At 44.9% G+C, this 17,709-nt stretch overlaps 1 protein-coding gene across 5 annotated transcripts in view; it reads left to right on the forward strand.

Annotated features, from left to right (window-relative positions):
* TBX4 (T-box transcription factor 4) overlaps positions 1–17,709 on the forward strand; it is a 706,415-nt gene that overhangs the window by 98,822 nt on the left and 589,884 nt on the right. Inside the window, exon 1 of one of the 5 annotated variants that reach the window (XM_086954930.1) lies at positions 13,869–15,046. The exons of 3 other annotated variants lie outside the window; for them this stretch is intronic. The gene's annotated coding sequence lies outside the window, so the exon portion shown is untranslated. Of the gene's footprint in view, positions 1–13,868; positions 15,047–17,709 lie in introns of those variants that run through there. One more of the 5 variants, XM_086954929.1, reaches the window with a different exon arrangement.

Raw genomic sequence — 17,709 nt, forward strand, 5'->3', positions numbered from 1 at the left:
GGCTGGCACCACTGACGGAAAATGAACTTGAGAGTTGGTTGGTTGAGTTCCCACTCGTGATTCTCCGAGAGAGACCTGCTGAGTGAATCCGCCAGAACACTGGAAACACCCGGCACATGGATGGCTGTAAGATGAATTTGATGAAGAATCGCCCATTCCCATATCTCCTGTGCTTATTGGGAAAGCAGAAGGGACATTGTGCTGCCCTGTTTGTTTAGGTAATGCATGCTGGTGGTGTTGTCTGTCCTCACCAGCAGAGATTGGCCCTGTACTATCCTCTGGAAAGATTTCAGGGCAAGGAAGATCGCAAGAAGCTCCAGGCGGTTTATATGCCAAGTGCGTTGGATTGCAGCCCACTTTCCTTTTACTGACATTCCTTTGAGATGCGCTCCCCAACCCTCCAGGGACAGATCAGTTGTGAGCATCACAGTCGGAGTTGCGTCTTGAAAAGACCGACCCATGGATATGTTCGGAGGGTGAGCCCACCACTCCAGAGCCACCTGAATGCGGGGCGTGAGAAGGATCCTGTTGTTGAAAGATCCTGAGATCTGTTTCCACTGCTTGTCTAATTCCTCTTGCACAACTCTCATATGTAGCCTGCAGTGGGGAATCAACTGTATCGCCGAGGAAGCCATGCCCAGGAATGATTTCAACAACCTGACTGAAACGTACAGCTTTGACTGCAGGAATCATACCATCTTGAGCATGCAGTCTTGTCTTTCCTGGGAGACGAAAACCTTTGCCAGCCGAGAATGTAGTGAGGCTCCTAGAAAATCTCGCCGTTGAGACGGGCGAAAGTGTGACTTCTGGCAATTGATGGAAAGGCCCAATTTTTGAAATAGGGAGATGCAAGACTGGGTGTACTGGATTGCCAGTTGGAGGTTCGAAGCCTTTATAAGACAATCGTCCAGGTATGGATAAAATTGAATGCCTTGTAGGCGCAGAAAAGCAGCTACTGGGGCCATGATCTTGGTAAAGACCCTCGGTGCTGAGCGTAGGCCGAACGGCAGGACTCTGAATTGGAAATGTAGGTGTCCGACTGTAAAACGGAGATACTTTCTGTGTCTGGGATGAATCGGCACATGAAAGTATGCGTCCTGGAGGTCGATCGTGGAGAAGAACTCTCCGGGACAGAGATAATTTAAAATTTGGAGCAAGGTCAACATTTGAAAAGTTTTTGACGTGATGAATTTGTTCAGGGCCCTTAAATCCAAAATGGGGCGCCACTTTCCCGACTTTTTCTTGACTAGAAAAAAGCGGGAGTAAAACCCCTTGCCCTGCTGGCCTTGTGGTATGACCTCGATAGCACCTTTTCTGATCATCAATTTGACTTGAGTCAATAGTTCTTTGAAATGGGGAAGAGGCGGGCCAGTAGGGGGGCGATTAAGAGGAAATTTTGTAAACTCCAAGGTATGTCCTTTTGAAATCACGTCTAGGACCCATTGATCGGAGGTGAGGTTGGACCAATTCAAGGTGTAATTGGAGATTCGTCCTCCATTTTTACAGTCGGTGGAAAATTGACGCTGGGACTGTCACTGTTTCTTTGTATTTGAACCACCTCTGTAGGTGGTTTTCCTCTGGTATGGTTTGGAGGAGGTCTGTCGATTTTGGGACTGGTAGGTTTGTCTTTGCCGGTTGTCAGTGTAGGAGCGATATTGGTTTGATCCACGAAAAGTGGAAGAGTTGCCGCCTCTACCACGTGCTCCTCGAAATGGCCATTTTCTATATTGGAGAGTTCCTAACGCCTTGGCCGTATCCGTATCCTTTTTGATCGATTCAAGGACCTCATCCACATGTTTGCCGAAGAGCGAATCACCGTCATAAGGTAGATCGAGCACTTTAGCTTGAACCTCAGGGCAAAATGCTGTCGATTCTAACCAGCCTTGACACCTCAAAACAGCAGCCCCCGCCAATTGCCTGAACCCCATAGAGGAGATATCAATGGCACAGTCAATGATCTCTGAGGAGATCTTTTCACCCTCCTGAATGATGACTTGTACTTCTGCACGGATGGCATCCGGTAATTGTGGAAGCAATGCTGCAATCTCGGACCACATTTGGCGGTCATACCACCCAAGAATAGCCAAAGAATTAGCCGCCCTTACAGTGGTGGCTGGCATGGTGGTAAACTTTTTTCCTATGGAATCCAGCTTTCGGCCTTCCTGATCTGGAGGAGAGGTGAGAGGTGTGGAAGGATTGCGAGCCCTTTTTTGAGCTGCCTGAGTAATGACGGAATCCGCCTTAGGCTGTGACACTAGGCATGTCGGAGAATCTGGTGGCGCTTTATACTTTTTATCGAGTCTTGGTAAGACAGCCGGGATCGACTTTGGCCGCTCCATCAATTTGAGACCTTCATTCCAAATGTGGTCGATTATTGGAATAGTGTGAGCTTGCCTTTGAGGTAAGTCTTTAAAATCGTAAAGAAAACAGTCAGTCTGTTGGACGTCTAGAGTGAGATGAAATCTCTTAGCAGCGCGGACCATCAAGTTGTGGAAGCTGCCAATGTCCACAGGAGGCGAGGCTAATGGCGACGTTGGTGGGGTTGAAGGTGTGTGAGCCCTGTAATCGTCCCACTCCTGAAGGCCGTTGTCATCATCATCATTTAGATCCGTGTTGTAAGGGTCTTAATCCTCATTATCCGTATCATGCTGGGTACGTACCGGAGACCTTGATGGAACTGGTGCAGAAATTTGTGGCTGTGGAGGAGGTTGCGGCACTGGAGAAACAGGCCTAGACGGTAGGAATCTGCGATTATAATCGTCCAGCATGTGCTGCAGAATCATTACCAAAGACAGCGGTATCTGTGTCGTTTGTTCTGTCATAGGTGCCTCTGACCTGTTTACAGGAAATAGATCTGTCCCATCTTCGACATTTTCTTCCTCCTCCTCATCATAATCTTGGCACTTGATGTGTAGTTCGGATGGACTAGTCGCTTGTCCAAAGACATTATCCAGTTCTGAATCATCATTGGAATCCTCCTCCGCAGACTGAAATAATTTGTCAGGAAGAGTAGAACCACTCTTTATAGGACTCAACTGTATAAGAGGTACTCGTTTCAGAGTGGAAGCAGTGACCACTGTGAAGGTGGTAGCCGTGGCCAAAGAATGGTGCAACGTCGACGAGCCCGTCGACGTGGTGGTGGAAGATTCAAAAGCTGGTTAAGGCGTCTGCACCGTGTCCACAGGTAAAGAATCCGTTGTTGTTGACGGATGTGATTTAGTCTTCGTCTACGAAGATTTTTTCGCTGTCGACGGCGTCGTCGATGAGGGTAAAGTCTTGCTCGTCGACGAAGATGGGCCCGTCGACAAAGGTTGGGCCGTCGACGAGGTGGCAACCGGCGACGGAGTCGTCGTCGACGGTAAGGCAGTCGTCGACGAAGTAGACGTCGACGAGGAAGGTCCCGTCGGCGTGCCCGCCGACGGGATGCTGTAATCTTGGTCGATGACGAGGAGTGCGTCGACGAATGACGAGATCTTCAAGACAGAGGCAATGGGTCTCACCTCATGGGTTGTCGTCGACGAGGTGGACGTCGTCGACGTAGTCCTCGAAGACATTGAACAAGTCGTCGTTGACGTGGAGACAGCATCTACAGATTTCATCGTCGTCGATGGACACGTCGACGAGCCCGTCGACGAGCCAGTGCCCGTTTTTGAGGATGAAGGCATGGCTTTGGACAATGACGCCAGAGAGCCAGGTCTCATAGGCGTGATTGGAGGCAAATCCTGTGGGGAGACAACTTTAGAGATTTCGACAAGTCTCCTTTTCTTGAGAAAAGGAGAAGGTATCTCTGACTCCGACCCACGCTTCTGAGAGGTCTTTGACTGGAAAAAAGAGACACTCTCATCCTCCGAGACCACAGTGTCCGTTGTCTTCAACTTCTGAAGCCACAGAAGGAGACGGGCCTCTCTGTCCCTTAAAGTTTTAGGTGGAAAAGTATGTCAGTACTTACAGGTCTTCAATTCATGGTCCGGGTAGAGGCAGTAAATACATTTACTGTGTGGATCTTCATGAAAGAGACGCAATTTTCCACATGATGGACAAGGTCTGAACAAAGATTTCCTTGAAGAAGACATTTGAGAAGAAAAAACAGCTATGTTAGATGAAAAACTGAGCAAAGCTCAGGGAGACTCCCTTCACACGACGTGCGGTAGAAAATCTGAGGACTTGGGCTTCTGAGGAGAAGGTTTTAGAGGGAACTACAGCCTGATTGGCTAGAATGTGGACCAAAGCATAATGACACTGATATGTTACTAAGTTGAGTTTCTCCCTTAGGCTTTCTATGGGCCTATTCTGTTCTATGGTACTTTTAAGTTTTGGATACTTTACTGTATTTTATGTATGTATATGTATATATATAATTATGATAATTTTTTATTTATATATGCATATATTACTGCTATTTTATGTACCGTGGGACTCCCACTTCGACGACGGGGAATATTCAAGCATGTGAATCTATGACAGACACCCCTAATACTGGAGAAGTAGCGCACTTTACAAATGCATTGATTGATTGATAAGTATGTGTTTTTATAAGTGATGGTTTAAGAGAGTAAGTATGTGTAAGTTTCTGTAGAAGTAAGTGTGATGATGTGTGTATAACTGTATTTGCAAGTAAATGGATGTTTGATACTTTGTATGTGTGAGTATGTGTGTGAGTAACTCTATGGATGAGTGGCGGTGTGTAACAAGATGTATAGGTATATGAGTAGATATGACGAGTGTGTACATGTATGAGTGACTGTATAGGACTGTTGGTGAATGAGTGGATGTGTGTATAGATCTTGAAATTACTAAATAGGCATGTTGTAACTGGTATTGGTATGTCCATTGTTTTGAAAATGTTTGTTTGTATTTTTGAGTGTGTGTGTATCAAAGGTTATATTAGGGTGAGAGGATGTTTGCCACTCAATCACAATGATGATGTAATCAGTGATGTCATCAGTGAGATCATTTGAGATGTCATGAGTGATGTTACTGACCATGTCATGAGTGATGTAATATGTGACATCATCAGCAGTGCATTGCGGGCTCGCGAGTTATAGTTAGCTGAACTAACTATAACGGGGGAATTTCTATGGTTGTGTACGGGTGAAATGTCCAACTAACTATAACGCCCCTGAAACCTATAGTTTCTTCAGTGAATTTCAAAGGTTTTTTAAATGCTAATTGCGAACTATAATGTGCCAGAAACCTATGGTTTTTAAGTGAATTTCTAAGGTTTTTTTAAATGCTAGTTTCTAACTATGCCTACAGAGGTAGGACATGTGAAAAAAGAAGAAAAATTGCACAGAAAGAAGCAAAAGAAATGCAGAAAGAAGCAACAGAAGTCGACAAAGATGAAGAAAAGTACTGGAAAAAGCAAGACGTGCAGAAAGAACTAACAGGGGAGCAGAAAAAGTCCTTGTTGCAAAATCATCCTGTGCCCACACCTTTTTCAGAAGGGTACTGGTGGTAACTGACTCTGACTAACCAGGCCTAGAGCCAGTACTATGCTAAAAGACACTTAGAAATACAGTCAAAACATCTACATACACTAGGGAACATTAGGCGTTTGGGTACCCCTGTGACTAGCATTACCTCCTCTGTAAGTCCCTGGTACATAATAGGGCAGGGGGGTCAAAACTACCTCTTAAAACGGGCTACGGGAGCAGTTGCACAGTGGTGAAGGGAGGGGGGGCTGAAGTGACATGTGTGCAAACACGCCCTGAGGAGTGTTGTAAGTTGGGGAATTAATTTCCTTTCAATCCTGAGGGTCCCTAGGGTCCAACTAACCCACTACGTACCTCCAGTAAGCGCCACAGAGCTGCGTTGCACAGAGGTGTAAAAAGGGGCATGGCTGGACCACCTGTTTGAAACACAGGCCTGTGGCGCTTACTGGAGGTACCTGGTGGCCTAGTTGGCCATATGCCTGTTTCAGGTCTAGGGAGGACCTGGCATGGCAGTTTGGTCTGGACTGTTCCCATGAGGCACAGTGTTTAGACTGATTTGCATATGGCTGGGTGCAAACTGGGGTGGCATAGTGGGAAAAAGAATGATGGATTTAACCCAGATCTTTTGACGGGGGGAGAATGTTTTCATTGTCAACATTCTGTCCATCATTTGTTTGCTGTAACACTTTCCGTCCTAAGTGGGATGGGTATGCCCAGACGTGGGTCCCTTGCTCATTGTGCCACTGGATTCAGGCTAGCCTGGCTGAAGAAGGGTGGCATACCCTGAAACCGATCGCAGGATGCTTGTTTCCTGTTCAGGGAGGACCTGGCCTGGCAGTTCGATCTGGACTGTTACCTTGAGGCACAGGGTCAAGACTAATTTGCATATGGCTGGGTCCAAACTGGAGTGGCTAGTGGGCAAAAGAAAGATGGATGTAACTCAGATCTTTTGAATAGGGGAGAATGTTTGCATTGTCAGCATTCCGTCCATCATTTGTTTGCTGTAACACTTTCGCCCTAAGTGGGATGGGAATGCCCAGACGTGGGTTCCTTGCTTACTGTGCCACTGGATTCAAGTTAGCCTGGCTGAAGAAGGGTCACATACCATGAAACTGGTCCCAGGATGCTTGTTTCGGGTCCAGGGAGGACCTGGCCTGGCAGTTCGGGCTGGACTGTTCCCATGAGGCACAGGGTCAAGACTGATTTGCATATGTCTGGGTCCAAACTGGGGTGGCATAGTGGGCAGAAGAATGATCTTGTGACAACTCCCAACTAGGCTCTGTGATGTCAGAGTTAGGTGAAAATAGTATAACCCAGGACCAATTGAAGTTGGAAACCTTGATATTTTCACACCAGAGACAGGTGGAGGTATTAGAAAATTAGATGTTGCAACGTGTGAGCTAAACCTCTCCTTTCTGAAAATAAGAGAATCTCCACAGCAAGAGCTTGATTAATGTTGTTCACTGCCTGTGGGTGCATTCCAGAAGGTCTTGATAAGACTGCAAAAGGGACATTTAATTCTGATGCATAGGAGGTTGTTGGATTAAGCCTATCCTTACTATGTTAGGTCAACGGTATGCAGACTAAATTGTCATTGCCATGGTCAGCCGAGCGAGATTCCGGACTCTCACAAACATTTGTTGACTTATTTACCAGCTAGGTTTGTTTCCCTGGAGACTCAGGTTGAGAACAAATGTGCTGGCCGTTTTTTTAGTATGCGAAGACAAATTTATCAAAAAACTCTGGGGAAAAAACAGTTGCAAGCCTTGATCCTCACCTTGAGCTCAGGAGAGTCACTTATGCAAATTTTCAGTCCTCCATTGAGGAAAGATGGTATTTAGGGAAAGGTTGCTGGCGCCTAAATAGATATGTCAGTGTTTAAGGCACTTAGGGCCAGATGTAGGTAATTCCTATTTACCAACTCTTAAATACCGAATTTTACTGATTCGGTATTTAAGAGTCGGTAAATAGGAAGGGGGCAGATGTAGGTAATATTAATTTTAGAATTACCGAATCTGTATGATTCGGTATTTACTGATTCAGTAAATACCGAATCAGTATTGCCCATTGATTCCTATGGGCCATGAAGCTCATAGGAATCAATGGGAAATACTGATTCGGTATTTACCGAATCGGTAAATACCGAATCATGGAAGGGTGCAGGGTGTGTCACTTTGACACCCTCTAGCACAGCGGTCTTCAATCTGTGGGGCGCGACCCCAGGGGGGTCGTGGAGTCCTGGGAAGGGGGTCGCAGATTCTGCAGAGTGCAGTTCCTGGCGTTGGGCTGATCGAGGGTGCGGAGGCCTAATTCACACCGAGGTGTGAAAAACATCAACACTTCGTTAACAAGTAAAAGGTCTTTTAAAGACCTGTCAAGTACTTGGGTGTGACTGTGTGTGTGTCCCTGAAGCTGTTACAGCCGGGCTCACATACACAAGCTGGGGGGAGCAGGGGAGAGGGGTGGGGGGGGCTGGGGGAGTGGCTGTAGTGTAGCCCTTTGAGTTCAATGGATGTTGCGCACCTGGAGCTGTGGGTCCCGTGACACGTCCCCCGCCCCCAGCAGGGAGGCACAGAGATGCCCTCCCATGAGTGGGAAAGAGAAGGAAGACGACGCAGAGAGATACTGACCCCCCAACCCCCATGAGAGAGGCACAGAAAAGGTGGGTGGATGAATGATGGGTGGATGGATGAATGAACGGGTGGATGGATGAATGATAGATTGGTGAAGGATAGATGTATGGATGGAAGAATGAAAGGGTGGACGGAAGGATGGATGGATGAAGGATAGATTGGTGAAGGATAGATTGGTGAAGGATAGATGTATGGATGGAAGAATGAAAGGGTGGACGGAAGGATGGATGGATGAAAGGGTGGATGGATGAATGATGGATGTGTAAAAAGATGGGTGGATGAATGAAGGGTGAATGGATGGATAAAAGGGTGGATGGATGAATGATGGATGTATGGATGAAAGGGTGGATGGATGAAGGATGGATGTATGTATGGATGGGAGGATGAAAGGGTGGATGGATGAAAGATGTATGTATGTATAGATGGGAGGACTAAAGGGTGGATGGATGTATGGATGGATAAAAGGCTGCATGGATGAATGATGCATGGATGGATGTGTGAAAAGGTGGGGGATGAATGATGGGTGGATGGATGAAAGAGTGGGTGGATGGATGTATGGATGAAACGGTGGATGGGTGTATGGATGGGAGGATGAAAGGGCGGATGGATGAAGGATGGATGTATGGATGGGAGGATGAAAGGGTGGATGGATGAAGGATGGATGTATGGATGGGAGGATGAAAGGGTGGATGGATGTATGAATGGATAAAAGGTTGCATGGATGAATGATGGATGGATGTGTGAAAAGGTGGGTGGATGAATGATGGGTAGATGGATGGATGAAAGCGTGGATATGTGAAGGATGGATGTATGGATGGGAGGATGAAAGGGTGGGTGGATGAAGGATGGGAAGATGAAAGGGTGGATGGATGTATGAATGGATAAAAGGTTGCATGGATGAATGATGGATGGATGTGTGAAAAGGTGGGTGGATGAATGATGGGTGGATGGAAGGAAGGGTGGATGGGTAAAGGATGGATGTATGGATGGAAGGATGGAAGGGTGGGTGGATGAAGGATGGATGTATGGATGGAAGGATGAAAGGGTGGATGGATGGATGTGTGAAAGTGTGGGTGGATGAATGATGGAGGGATGTGATGAGGTCTAACAGGCGCATTTATGGTTGTCAAAAGTTGATGATGAGGAGTACCAGTTTCTAGAAACTTTTGTCGGAAGGGGGTCCTTACGCCTAAAAAGATTTTACAAGGGGGTCTCGGCATCAAAAAGTTTGAAGACCTCTGCTCTAGCACCCCAAGTACAGGCTTGTGTGACATGTGGCACACATACATGCCCTAAGGGCATGTCTGTGTGTCACATGGCACAGGTGTACATGCACAGATGTGCTGTACACCTGAATTCGGTATTTTACCACCCAATTGGATTGGGTGGTAAAATACCGAATTCTGAAGGCCTGTAGCACTGTAAACAGTGCTACCTACATCTGGAATTTACCAAATCGGTCAAATTACCGATTCGGTATTTTACAGAATCTGTAAATTTACTGATTCAGTAAATTTACCGAATCTGTAAAATGAAGGGCCCTACATCTCAAAATCCAATTCCCAGTCGGTAACGGCCGAATTCGGCTATTACTGACCGGTGATTGCCGACCTACATCTGGCCCTATATAAATGTTATTGACTTGATTTTGTGTGGTATTGTCATAGCCGAAACAGAGGAAAATGTTAAAAACTCAACATTATGACATCAGAATCTGGTGAGAAGACTGGGTCCCAGGACACTGTGCAATCAAGACAGGTGATGATTCTTTGGAATCTAAGCATGTGAAACATGTGCCATCAGTCAGGTAATGATACTGGGTGCCCAGACATTGTGCTATCAGAAGCAGGTAATGATATTGGGCATCTACAAATAGGGTATTTCTAAACCTAAAAAAGGCAAAGATAAGCATAAAGTCAATGAGTGATAGGAGAAAAGATAGGTGGGTTACGGCTGATTAATGCATTGTAATGTAGTACTGTAACGTCAGTCAGGTGATTATATTGGACATATCCGAAGCGAAAATATTATGAACAAAAGAAGTCTAACATGAAAGCCAAGTGAAGGAATTTGAAACCTAGACCTTCGCTTAGCTCTCGGGCTGAAGGACGGCAGTGGATAGCAAGGCAAGGTCAACCTTTAAGAAACATTGACTTTGTGACATCAGATTTGTGTGAAGATATTAGAAATCTGAACATATTGATCCCAGTGCCACGTGAACATATTAGAAACGTAAATACTGTAACATCAGAGCCTGCTTTCTATGTTGCAAAGTTAGACACTGTGGCCACAGAACAAGTTGAAGAAATTGAAATCCTCTGCATTGCAAACACCAAGACAGGCATCAATATGCTGGAAACGGAGACATTGAAATGTAAGTATGGAACAATACAGCGGTAGCAGGGCTAATTACTAGATGACAGAGCCTAGCAAAATCTAAACTCATACAATTAACATAAATGTATTTGTCTATTTGTTTATTAGCTTTCAAGTTTCAAGTTTTATGATTCAAATATGTGCATTTACTTATAAATACATGTATCAGACAACTCTCTCTCCCGTGCAATAAGGGTGTTGAAGATTCCTGGCCTGTGAGTCAGCAAATTTGTTGAAATTTCATAAAACAAACTGCGATTTTTCCGAAATCTGTGAAGCTTAAAAGAGCTTTAGAAAAGTGGGTGAAAATATTCTCTTGGAGCAGGTTGTGCAGGAATTTAAACCCCTGAAGAACCTTCTTCTAGTGGTGTAATATTACTGTAGACAGCGGTTTGAACGAAAATTGTAGTATGGAAACTTTATTTTGCAGGATCTTCTTGTGCAGGCGAAGATGTGCACAACCAACAGCATAATAAACTTGCAATACCTTCACTAGTGAAATTTTCCGTCTGCACTTCAAAGCACCGGGAACTGTAACTCCCAATTTATAATCTCTTTAAAGAATGTCCTTCTTTTTATTTTAAAGTAAGTTTAGCTGAGTGTGTAATGCACTATATGGGATTGCCCAGGTGGCATTTGTTATGTGTTGTGCATGTGCAATGCTTTCTCTTACGGAAAACATATGGCCTCTTTTATTATAAGCTCTCTTTGTAGATATACATACTCATTGATTGGACCAAATGTCCGTTTGTTTGTCAGAATGCAGTCTTTTTCTCCCAATGTACAGCCAGTGGAGCAAATATCCTTTTGAATATACGTTTATTAGAACAAGTGTGCATCTGTTTGTCGGAATGTGCAGGTCTTACTGAATATACGTAAATCTGAGCGAAAGTACATAGGTTTAGCTCGGTTCCAAACGTAACAAGGCATGCTTCATGCCCACTTTCACGTTATGAGTAACGCACGTCACGAATATTAGATGTTTAATGAACACAGCTTCCATCGTTCTGCACGTGCCCAAATTATAAATACATTTACAGCTCTTAATGGGTTTTCCTCGAAAACATCAGGATCACTTTTCGGTTTCGTGCTATATCATATCTCGTGTATTCTATGGAAGACCCCATTTTAGGAAAGAAGTCACTTCATGGCTTCGACAAATGTACTACAAAGTGCTGTGTAACCAGGCACAGTCAGGTTTATGTATAGAATAAATAACAGGTAACTGTGTAATATGTTGCAATATTGTCATTGAAGGGTTCTGGTGATATCTTAAACCACGAGACCGAAGACCGAGTTGTTTGTAAATGTCACCAGAACCCCGATATTGAAATATATTGCCATATTATACACGATACCCATTATGTATTTTATGTAGCATGTATTTATTTTGGGACAGTTTGCACTTGCCACGTAATTAGAAAAAATGTGCAGGGTTCAACAAAAAGTGTTGCTTCTATCTCAAATGGAAAAAATACTGACAGAGAATGTGCCTTATAATTAGCCGTTTTTACCGCATAATTTAGATAACCATAGTGCACAAACTGATCCTTGATGCCACTTAACTCTAGCAGTCCTGAGTGTGTCAAAGCTCTGACGAGTGGCTTGGGTTCTGCCGTTATGATGACGATGATGAAATCTGTATTTCACAGACAATTGTGAACTATTTCACATATTTTAAAGGTCAAGTAATATATGGGGTTTTATACCACCGCGATAAATATATAATATATATATATGTGTGTGTGTGTGTGTGTATAATATATATATATATAACTATATACTATATTGATCTATATTGCTGTTTACACTATATATATTGATATATATATATATATATATATATTTAATATATATATATATATATATATATATATATATATATATATACACAGTTGTATATTGCTGTTTACATATTATATATTTTGATTTATTGTAAACATTGCAAGAAAAAAGCACTGGTAAAATAACTCATATTTCACAACGGCTTTTAATAGAGAAAATATTTCACGGGTCGCTGTGAAATATGGTTTCATCATCACGACAGCCCACACATCACTTTGCAGACTTACTGCTAGGGACACTGTGAGTATGCGTCAGTAAAGGACTAAATATTGTGACAGGGTTATCTAAATTATGTCAAAAACAGCAAAACTATGCGACATACGCTCTGAAAGTATTATTTAAACCACTTGTGCTAGACACAAAACTTTTTTGTTGAAATATGCAAATTATGTTAGGCGCAGGAAATCAACAATTACGTAGTAAACGTAAAAAAACTCACAATTGCAGAACTCCACTGGCGTAGATCGTGGTCCATTATTTTATACAGACTCTAGTAATAAATAAAGGGTATGCAAAAGAATATTCCCCCTTCTCCCTCGAAAATGTGTTTTCAACAAAGCCACATATATTTTCTTCCTAAAATTCCACATGCTAAACTAATTAATAGTTTTTCTTCTTCTTCCTACAGAAAACAAACCACTTTAATTCGATAGTTCACTTACTGCCTTCAATAAACATGTTTCCTACTTTAAAAAAATAAATATCAAATTGACTTCCCAAAATAAACAGGCTGGTTAGAAAACACTTGTAAGGTGCAATCTTCCTTAAATTACTGTTTCTGGCAGTGCTTTAAATGGCCCGGTACGGAGTGCCGGCACTTTTTTTATTTTGAGAGGGACAGTAGCGGCACTTCTCAAGAAAAATGTAATACATTTATTTGGACAGTACCAGCACTTCTCAGAAACAAGCAGGTACACTGGCACAGAGTACCTGCACTTCTATTTGTCTATTTCAAGCACTGATTTCAGGGTTCTGAAGACATTACCTGACAGATGACTTTTGTCTTTGTAGTTTAGGATGTCACTAAACTTTTCAATGGCAATAAGAAAAATAATTAGATATATGTCATATTGCACAAAATAACTATCCATCCATCTATCTGTTCATCTAGGTAGATGTCTTTATGTAATCATTTTAAGTATTCTAAGTGTGTGTGTTACTAAGCATGCAAACGTATGTGTGTCTGTATGTGTGTGTGCTTTGTGTGTAACTGATGAGACATGCCATGCTCGTCACCCGGGTGCTTGATGAGCGTTGTGATGTAACACCAATAGGCAGACGGTATCGGTAGGCAGCGGCCGGGCTGTATTCGTGTATTCAGCTCCTCTCTCCAGGGGTGGTGGGGGTTGCCTCTGGCCGCTAGGGGGATTTGGGGGGGGGCAGTCTGGTGTCTGCTGCCCTGGTTCCTACAACTCTGCAGTCCTGGGCTCCCGGGACAGACTCTGGCTGGAACTGAACATTTCTGGGGCTGATTGACAGCAGCAACGTCAGCAGCGGAGGGGGAGCAAAGGGAGGGGGCTGGCGGAGAAAGGCCAAAAACTCTATCTGGAGGCAACATTTTTTCTTGAAGATCAAGGAAAAAGTTTCGGTGGGGACACGCGGATGCCTGTCCGTCTGTCTCTATGGTGAGCAAGCAGCCCCCGGGAGGGGAAAGAGGCTCTTGGGACGGAAGCTGCCAGTGAACCCCGGACAGAGCCGCGGTCCCGAGACCGTAGCGGGAGCGGCGAGACTACTACCGGAGTCCTGAGAGACCTACGCCCACTCGTCCCCGCGCGAGCCAGCCCAGACCCCTCGGGACATTGTGTGACTTTCTAGACGAATGTGGGGGCGCTCTGGATATCTGAGTGCCCCCTGGTCAACCGAGAGACTCATTGGTGTCCTTAAGAGAGCGTCTGGACATCTGAGACCTTCTGGGCGAATGAGGAACGTCCGGTGTATCTGAGAGACGCTTTGGAAAACAGACTCCAGAAAACTTGACAGACCCCATGCTCCTGATCTCGGACCCCCAGAGCACAGCGTGGGCTCCCTATGGATTATTTCCAGTCCTGACTCTACACGTAGAATTAAGAGGCTAAAATGACTACCCCTGCGAGATATCCGGGGCCTTAGGGCACCACTGAGAGACTCGTGATTCAACGAGAGCCTCCCTCTGACCCCAAAGAGATTCCCGTTGCTCTCTAAGAGTCCCCTTCTTCTTCCCGGTCAACTCAGGCTTCCGTAGAGTTCAGCCACACCTTTATTAAGGGCAGCCTTAAATCAAGAACATACTCTCAAGGTGAGGCACTCAAAATGCTAAGCGCGCCATTGGGAACATCAAGATGAGGCAGCCGAACTATTCCCCTTAACATCTCACAGGCACGCTAAACTGAAATACCAACAGACCAGACTCAAAGACGGGCACATTGTCCCTGCCTCGTCAGAAAGAGACGCCCTGAAAGCAAACGGCAACACCTTGATCACAAGAGACATCACAATATTGACATCTCAACCAAAGCACGCAGAACTGACAGCTGGGAGTGCAAGAGGGACGCCGAAGTCACAAGAAGGAGCCTAACCTAGCAAGAAAAGCCAACGAACCAGCAGGAATATTTGCAGACAGCCGAGCGGGGGGAGACCCCCACTCAGCCAGGACGGGCACCACGCCCAGGCCTTGGGCGCAGAGCTGGGAGATGCTGCCCTGGATGTACCGGCTCTCCGCGCTGCCTTAGAGACCTCACTGCAGTCACTGTAAGTGTCCTGGTCACCTTGTGACCGCCTCAGGTACGCAGCCTGACATGTGCTTCCAGGTCACTGCTTTGGGTCACGTTCAGAGTCACAAACAAACCATAGGACGGATGGGGGAGGGGGCCTGTTTTAACAGTGTAAATATGTGGGATGACAGATTGGTGGGCCTGTTCCAAACAGGTGCTCCAACTGAGGAACCGTTATGCAGCATTTCTCCCTTACTCAACCCCGGCATAGCCTGACAACCACTTGCATGTCTCTTCACAGGCGTCTATTGACGCCAAGGGTCAAAGGAAACTCGGGGTGGTGACATGACCCGGAGAGGTAAACCTCAGCGAATGCACATTCCTGCTATTATTGTATTGCAACTAATATTAGGCTAATTATCGCTTGCTTAATTTTTATTAAGGCTTCAAAAATGACTAAAGAAAGTTATACCATTATATAATTATTGGTGTTAGTAATTTTACTTTTATTTTATGGCAGTATTTATTTGGGAGTTCATTGTATCGTTACGTGTTACTCGTATTATTATTATATTCAACATTTTATATTACCATTTATAATTACACTATATAATTATTATTGCACAAATAGTTGTATGCTGTAATATTGATAGTACTCAGATTATTACTCCAGGTTTTCTTCTTATCGTTATTTACTACTTTCATTTGGAAGACATTTTGTGCACGCGGCTACCTTTGGAAAACAGAATGGGTTTTACCTTGGGGTTTAATGTATGTGTGGGCCTACTCGGTTGACCCCCCCACCCCTGCACTACTGCAGCGGGCTGGGATGCTGCTAGAATTATCGCTTGCTTTGAAATGCTGCTATAATTTCCATTAGGAACTACTGGTTGAATGTTGGGTTTTATTGTTTCACCTTGAGACACAGCAGTCCAGAGACCCCCTTCAAGAAACCTACACCCACACTCCAATTCAGATCCCTTCAACACCAGTGTCCATGGACGTGTTAGCTTTTCATCCATCAGAGGTGGTTATAGACGTTATATATAGATCAACGCTGTTTACTGCGCCAAAAAGCATGCGGATATGTGATGTGGGCTTTAAAGCTGTACAATGTTACAACAATAGTATATGGGGCTCTGTCTGTAGGCGCAATGCGCATTGTCTCTGAACCTTCCTACCCCCCCCCCCCCCTTCCACCCTCCCACACACACTTCGAAGTGCAATAATGTGCACACCTCCTCGACGCCTTTAGATCGGGTCCCCCTTCCAGGGGTGGTTCTCATTGCCAACATCCCAGATGAGAGTTCCAGGACAAGGTATGGATGAAAGCACTAAGGGTCACGTGAGATTTCCCCATAGAAGGGAAGCAGTATGTCTCCCCCGCCCCCGGATCCCAGGGTTTGTGCGGCCAGACTCAGCAGGGTATGACTGCATCTCCAGCCTGTTGTGAGAACGGCCAATCGCCTGACATCCACAGAGCTGGTCTTCTATTGGTGGGCGTGTTGGTGCAATTAGGTGTGTGCAGATAGATTGACTCGTATAAAGGCGAAGGGGGCGGGCCCTGGTTATGTTGAGGGACAAGCTACTGTACTCATTTGCATCACGTTTTCCCAGAAACGGCTTACTACCCTTCCCATATTGCCGGGGTGCAAAAACTTGGCACTGCTTTCGTATATTCACGAACTGAATCACTTACCCATCCCCAAAAAAGTACTCCCACACCCTACTGTACGGCTTCCCCCTGCCGGAGGTGCTCGCATGTTTTGCTTTCTCATTTCATGAGGTGCAGGCTGATTCGCGTGACGTAATCCGGGCCCTCCTCCCGGAGGGAAGCGCCAGATTCGGAAACCCCAGGAGGGAGCGATGCTGACAGTCACAACGAGGAGCTAGGGCGGGAGGGAGACTGCCACTCCTGGGGGCCACAGGCCCCTGCTAGACCTCCTCCTGTTCGGTACTCTACTGAGTATGTTCCCACCCACCCACGTGCCCGGCCACCAGAGCAAGCAGGCACTCAACCTACTGAGCTTCCCAGAGATTTGCAGCGTTTGCTGCATTGCATGTTTATTCTTTACCTATATGTCCGTCCGTATGTTATTTTATACGTGCGACGGCATTAATGGCTCGGGAAACCTGCTGTTCATATATAAAACATCTCGCGGCTCTAGGGACGTTTACAAAAAGTTATCTTAGGGTTTCATGCAATTATGACGTAGTACTGGTTATACCGAATAAGCCACCTATAGGATGCACGTGAAGAACAGTAGCTAATTCCGACTCTGTACCGTTTATTATCCAATCAAGGTTTATAAAGCGCGGCAAATCACACGTAAGGGTCTCAAGGCGCTAGAGATATTTCACACCTGACTCTGGAATACAATACTTTGTGGAATTAGCAACACCCCCCCCCAAGCCCCCCACCCACCAAATACAGTGTTTAACGTTTTTTTTCACGTGCAAAAAGACGGTGAACATGCTTTACTACTCTACGAGCAAAAGAGATAACAATGTTTCAGTGCGTCATTCACCAGACCATTCATGGTGAATATTTGTAATACCTGCACTATTATCATCATTAGAATCAATATTAATTCGTATTATAATTTGTCAGAAACAACCAATGTACTTTTATACGCAATATTAAAAAAATGCTCAGCGGGTGTATGCTCAGAACATTTATATATGAAGGACGGACACAGGTTAGTTTCTAGATGGCAATTTTACTCCCCAAAA

The sequence above is a fragment of the Lissotriton vulgaris genome, chromosome 2_1 (genome assembly GCF_964263255.1).
Source record: "Lissotriton vulgaris chromosome 2_1, aLisVul1.2, whole genome shotgun sequence".
Lineage (NCBI taxonomy): Eukaryota > Metazoa > Chordata > Amphibia > Caudata > Salamandridae > Lissotriton > Lissotriton vulgaris.